Here is a 7,377-nt window from a genome sequence, read left to right as displayed (position 1 = left end):
ATACTAAACTAGGTCCCTGTGCCCCGGGTTTTACCATAGAAACTTTTATTTGATCCCCACGGGTAGGGGAAACAGGAGGCGTTGAATATGTTGGCGGCATGGGCGGGGGCGGGGGCGGGGGCGGGGGGGGGGGCAGTTGGAATAACTGCCGGTGCAGCCTGCTCGGTCACTGGGGGAGCTGGATAGGCTGGAGGGGGGTTAAGTTTTGAAATAACATGTCCCCACTCTCATTTTTTTTTTCTCTTCCCTGGTACAGCAGGTTTCCTCTTGGGTTTCCTTTCAGACCGCAGCACCATAAGGTGGCAGCCCTCTGACTCCTTTTCCTCCTGATGCAATAGCATAGATGCTCCTTCATATGGAATCTCATCTCTTTTCCCTGCTCTTTTGCAGAATATTTCTAACTGCAAGATTGTAAAATAATTGAGTAAGCCATTCAGGGGCCATCGTTCTTCTGATCCTAACAAATATTGGGTCCACACCCTATTACAATAGTATATCATGTCTTTTTTTTTTTTTTTTTTGCGGTACGCGGGCCTCTCACTGTTGTGGCCTCTTCCGTTGCGGAGCACAGGCTCCGGACGCGCAGACTCAGCGGCCATGGCTCACGGGCCCAGCCGCTCCGCGGCATGTGGGATCTTCCCGGACCGGGGCACGAACCCGTGTCCCCTGCATCGGCAGGCGGACTCTCAACCACTGCACCACCAGGGAATCCCTATCATGTCTTTCTTATTCATAGGCTCACAGCTATGTTTTGCCCATTTATCTAATATATTCCCCAAAGGGCTCTCCTTTGGGATAGATGTAGTATTTTCCACTTTTAAAAGTTTGATAACACCAAGACACAAAAGACGCAAATTCCAACACAAAAGGCACTAATTCTAGCATCAACGCACACAAAACCAAGACCAAAACCAATGAACTAGTTCCCAGATCGCGTAGACTTACCCTACAAAACCAATGAACTAGTTCCCAGTGAACCGGTTCCCAGAATCAGGTAGAGTCCAACAACAATTCCCCCCTCCAACAGGGTACTCCAACCAGATTGACTTGTCCCTTAAAGGAAAAGCCCAGATTGAGAGGGGAATATGTTCCCGGCATGCATGCCGGTGACTTACCCTCCAGAAATGAATCCAGTCCATTGACTCACAGCCCCAAATGGAACTGAAGTTCCCCAGATGGAACCGAAGTTCCCCAAATTGGAACCGAAGTTCCAGAATCAAATCGAGTCCGTCGACTAGTAGCTCCAAATTGAAGTTTGTCGGTTCCTTGCTTCAGCTGCCAAGCGCTGGGGTAGCCGGTGCCGCTTCAGGGAACTTGGAAGGGAAGATCCTCAGGACAGATGGTCCTGGCAGCTGCTAGGGCCTTGCCCCAATATTCTCCGGCAGGGGCCGGCTAGCCACAAGCAGCAAGGATCCTGGCTGGCTAAGCCAAATGTGTTACCGAGTCCAAGAAGATGGCAGACTAGTGTCTCCGATAAACCATCTTATGGGGGTTTGGATGTCAGTTTCTTTTATAGCACAGAGAGGGGGAGGAGATGAGGAAGGAAAGTAAAAACGCCAGAAGTTTTGCAAATATCCCCTGGAATGGCCAGCCCTGGGGAGGGATGTGTTAATTTCTTCTTTTCTGCAGTCATCCACAGGTGGGCAGGGTCAGATTGTCTCCCTGTGAGCTGAACAGAGGCACTTTTTTTTCTTTTTGCGGTACGCGGGCCTCTCACTGTTGTGGCCTCTCCCGTTGCGGAGCACAGGCTCCGGACGCGTAGGCTCAGCGGCCATGGCTCACGGGCCCAGCCGCTCCACGGCATGTGGGGTCTTCCCGGACCGGGGCACGAACCCGTGTCCCCTGCATCGTCAGGCGGACTCTCAACCACTGCGCCACCAGGGAAGCCCTGCACAGAGGCACTTTAACATTCAGGCAGAGGGGCAGGTTTCCCTGAGGCAGGCCATTATGTATGATTATAATAACAAAATCAACAAAAAGCAAAGGTTAAAGTCAAAGAAACAGATGGAACATGGAGTACAATTTAACTCTTCCCTACATACCTATTAGAATGGCTAAAATCCAAAACACAGACAATACTAAATGCTGACAAGGATGCGGAGCTCCGGGAACTCTCATTCTTTGCTCTTGGGAACGCGAAGTGGTGCAGCCACTTTGGAAGACAGCTTGGCAGTTTCTTACAGAGGTGGACGTACTCTTACTATATGATCCAGCAATTTTGGTATTTAGCCAAATAAGTTGAAAACTTATGTCCACACAAACCCTGCCCATATATGTTTATATGTTTATAGTAGCTTTGTTCAGCATAGCCAAAACTCAGAAGCATAAAAAATTAAACAGAAACCTCATATACAGTAAGTCCCCTATGTATGAACCTTCAAGTTGCAAACTTTCAAAGATGCGAACGTGCGTTCACATGTCCAATCATGCAGGTTAGTCCACACGTCTGGCATACATTGTCATGTGTGTGCATCCTCTACAAGTGGTTTTGCTTTTGTGTACTTTACTGTACAGTACTGTATAGAGTACAGTAATACGGTGTCTCTATTTCAAGTCCAGGATGTCCGGAAGCAGGTGTAAAATCAGTGGTGATGTAGCTGGTACTACTGTACTCTTCAAGGTACTGTACTGTGTAAGATTAAAAATGTTTTCTTTATTTTTTCTGTTTTTTAATGTATTATTTGTGTGAAAAGTATTAAAAACCTATTAAAGTACAGTACTATATAGCCAATTGTGTTAGTTGGGTACCTAGGCTAACTTTGGACTTAACGAATAAACTGGACTTACGAACGCACGCTCGGAATGGAACTTGTTCGTATGTAGGGGGCTTACTGTAGAGTTGGGAGACCAGAACAGGGAGCTCTCATGCACAGGGCCAGTAGCAGAGCCAAACGGGAAGAAGAAAGACTTCTTCCCTAGCAAGGACTCAGCCAAAAAAAGCCATAGACTATTTACTATAGCCCTCCAAACTTCCTTTTCCTCTCTATAAAAACATTCTCCTTCCCTTTCTATGCCAGGGACTTGTACATGACTTACCATGGTTGCAAACTCCAATTGCAATTCTCTTCTGAGCCCCAATAAACCCATCTTTGCTGGGAAAATATCTGGTAGTTTATTTGTTTCAAGTCAACATTTTTGTGACAAGTAGGAGACCATAAAATGCTCCTGATGGCTCCGGGGCTGGTGAGCACACGGTTGTGGGTTGTGGTACCCACAATTGAGCCATTGTCAGTCACAGCTTTTTCACAGACCCTGGAGTTTGAAGTTTTTCTCGTGGATCTGAGCTTGCGCCCTCTTTGCATTTGAAGCTCTCCAGGCTTTACTTGGGATCTATTCAAAGGTTTCTTCTTTCTGGTTAAGGCATTACTCTATACTAGAGTATTCATTTGGCACTTTGCTCTGATTTTGAGATCAGACTGATTCACTGAAACTGTCTAGTCCTGGCCATTCTTCAGGATCAGGGATTGTTTCTCTGAAACTGTTCCTGAAGAATAGCCAGGATTTTTCAGCTCTTGGCCTATTCCCTTGGAAAGGCTGTCTTCTGGAGACTGCCTAAAAAAAGTCTTTGGCCTGGCTCGTGTGGGACAAACCTGTCTTCTTAGGACTGGCTGGAATTGGCTTGCCAGCTGTTTGAATTCAGCCATATATACTGTAAGTTAAGCTGTTTGAGAATTCTCCTTTGCTCTAGAGGAAAAACCTCTGGGGGTGGGGTGGGGGGGATCCCAGTTATCTAAGTATTTTGAGGGCACCCACACACAGGGACTCAGGCCAATTTTATGTTTAACATCCATGGTCCTTCTTCATGCATATTTCTAACTAAATGGATCTACCTGACCAAAGGCAATTTAGAGTATCAATGGTCACTGTGGGGAACTTTTGAAATCTCCAAACTCAGTTTTCTTAAAATTGAATTGGACTACAATAACAAAAATTTCCAGAGCTGAGTGGAACATTTATTTCGAAGCATCCCAACATTATCAGTAGACTCAGTAATTTTAGTCCGCAAAATAAGATTTTAAGATTAACTGAGGCAAACAAATGACTAAAGAAAGATAAAATGGCTCCCAAAGCCTTGGGCTCTTCTTCCTTGTCTTCTTTGTCTCAGATTCCAACTCTGTCACCATCTTCTGCCTTCACTTCTATACCAACTATCCCTCTACTATACCCTAAAATCTCCCATACTGATTCTCTTGCCAAACTTCTCCTTTTCCCTGAAACACTCCCAATCCCTTTTCCTCTGGACTTGTCAGAACCTGTTCTTTAAAAATTAAGCCCGGGCTTCCCTGGTGGCGCAGTGGTTGAGAGTCCGCCTGACGATGCAGGGGACGCAGGTTCGTGCCCCGGTCCGGGAAGATCCCACATGCCACGGAGCGGCTGGGCCCGTGAGCCATGGCCGCTGAGCCTGCGTGTCCGGAGCCTGTGCTGCGCAACGGGAGAGGCCACAACAGTGAGAGGCCCGTGTACCACAAAAAAAAAAAAAAAAAAAAAAATTAAGCCCTCTGAGGACCCAGGGGCTAAACCTTTAATTTCTTATACTCTCTGGGTTAAAGCTGAACTGTGAGCCATAGTCAGAGATTTTCAAAGTGACCCAAGATCCTCCTGAGGCATTTAATATAGTCACTTGAACATTTCAACCTGGTTTCTCTGACTTACATAAGCTAGTTATGCTTGTCAGTGAAGACCAGGCCCAGCATTGGATGAAAACTGCTAATTGGGAAAGTCCTGAAGGGTCTCTAGAATTGAAACTGAGCAATCCCTGCACAGGCCTCCTTGGTAGCAGACCCCTTCATGTTCCCCATCTCCCGCTTAGAGAAAATACTATGGTCTCTTGAAGCTTCCCTGAGTTTCAAAAAATCTGGCTTAAAAATTTCAAAAAATAATCTAGCTCAAAATTTAATGATTAGGAGCTTCCCTGGTGGTCCAGTGGTTAAGACTTTACCTTCCAGTGCAGGGGGTGTGGGTTCGATCCCTGGCTGGGAAGCTAAGATCGACATGTCTCACGGCCAAAAAACGAAAACATAAAATAGAAGCAGTATGGTAACAAATTCAATAAAGACTTTAAAAATGGTCCATATCAAAAAAAGCTTAAAGGACTTCCCTGGTGGTGCAGTGGTTAAGAATCAGCCTGCCAGTGCAGGGGACATGGGTTCAAGCCCTGGTCTGGGAAGATCCGACATGCCATGGAGCAACTAAGCCCATGTGCCACAACTACTGAGCCTGCGCTCTAGAGCCCACGAGCCACAACTACTGAAGCCTGTGCACCTAGAGCCTGTGCTCCGCAACAAGAGAAGCCACCACAATGAGAAGCCCATGCACCGCAACAAAGAGTAGCCCCCGCTCGCTGCAACTAGAGAAAGCCCACACACAGCAACGAAGACCCAACATGGCCAAAAATAAATAAACTTATTTTAAAAAAATTTTAAAAAACAAAAGTTAATGATTAGAGGAATGAGAACAGAGGAATGGGGACATACAGAAACAAGGAACAGCAGTCAGGCAGAACTGGTAACAATTTAAACAATAAATCAGCCATATAGCAGAGTCACAGGACACTTAGTTCCTCCCTGAAGGACATAGATAACAATGTCTGACACACATTCTTAAGTTGTTTTTACAGAAATCAGATCCTCACTAGATGGAAACTGCTGACCACAAGCACATAGACCTCAGACCAGATGGAACCAGAAGATTGATGATGTTATTTCCTGAAACTTCACTTTGTTACCTCATCATCAACCAATCAGAGAATTGTGCATGAGCTGATCACACACCCTGTGAACCTTTCCCTCATACTGTCTTTAAAAATCCTTCCCTGAAAGCCATGGAGATGTTCTAGTCTTTTGAGCACTGGTTGCCTGTAATCCTTGCTTGGCACCCTGCAATAAACGCTGTAATTTCCTTCACCACACCCAGTGTCAGTAGATTGGCTTTGATGTGCATTAGGCAAGTGGACTCAAGTTCAGTTTGGTAATACAATTACCAGTGGAAGACCAGCCCACTAACTTATTGCATGATCAGGCTTAGGCAATCACTAGGTGACTTCACTGGCAAGTCCTAGGACTTTTCCAAAGTCTGTTGATTGGAATAAAATTCAGCCTTGCACACAGAATCAGATGAATCTGTTCATGAATATTACAACTGAGTTCAGATTATTTTTAAAGAAAATTCTGGTCTTCCTTCAGATGCTGCTTCCACCTGAGTAGCTTTTGTTTACTAATTGGCTGAACCAATTCCCTTCTGGTAAAAAGGACCAGGATGGAATGGGAAATTATGACTACTCCAGATTTAGTTAATCTGGCAAACCAGCTCTTTTGCAGTCTAGATGAGTTACCTCAAAGGAAAACCACCAAAATTCTTAATCTTCAACTCCCGAAAATGAAGGCTCCTAAATGAAACTAAAACCCTCCTAGATTCTGCTATTACAAAGAGCCAGGATTTGGGGAAAAAACACTGTTACACACTTAAGTGCTTTAGGAAGCTTCAGCCCTATAACCAGCCTTTCCAACATCCTCCCAATTCTCAATGATGGAACTACAGGAGTCCTTTCCAATCCTCCCTTTTAATCAGCATAAAGAAATATTCTCCAGATTGGGAATGAATTCCTTCCAGCACTAATTGACCATACAGCCACCCTCCTGGTGCTCAACCCCACTACTATAAATTAGGCCCTGCCTCTGACCACTAGAACTGTTCAAATAGTGAGGATCTCTAATGAACCTCAAGAGGTTTCTGCCTATGAATCTACTCCCTTTTGTTTAGACACTTTGAGAGATACCCACCCTTTTCTCCTTAGTTCCTCCATACTTATCCATTTCTTAGGCTGAGACTTCTCAGAGAAGTATCATGCCGTAATTTCATTCTTTCAAAAGGGGGAAGTAATTCTACAAATTGATAGTAGTCATCAAAGTAACCTACCACATGAATTACACAACCCTCTGACATCTTTTATTTGTTCTGTCTCTGATAGTACTAGAGCAGATTCTGGAAACACTGGAACACACCTCCCATCAAGATTCAAATAGACCCCTCAATGGAATATAACTTTTAAAAATTGTGGATCACTATAGTGTCCACCTGTAACTTATATAACACTGTACATCAGCTATACTTCAATTTAAAAAAACAACAACAAAAACAAACAGACCCCTCAAAACCTCTTCCCAGAATGAATCAATACCCTATAAATAAAGAAGCCCTTCAAGGCACAAAACCCATAAAAGAAGCTTACAAGACTCAAGACCTTATTTATGCCTTGTACTAGCACTTATAACACTCCTATTTTACTGGTGAGAAAACCTAAGTGCTGATGGCAGAGGTTTGTCCAGGACCTCCAAGCAATGAACAACCTTGTTATCCCTCAACACTCTGTTGTTCTTA

Source organism: Delphinus delphis, chromosome 6 (genome assembly GCF_949987515.2).
Source record: "Delphinus delphis chromosome 6, mDelDel1.2, whole genome shotgun sequence".
Classification (NCBI taxonomy): domain Eukaryota; kingdom Metazoa; phylum Chordata; class Mammalia; order Artiodactyla; family Delphinidae; genus Delphinus; species Delphinus delphis.
This window is presented reverse-complemented; position numbering follows the sequence as displayed.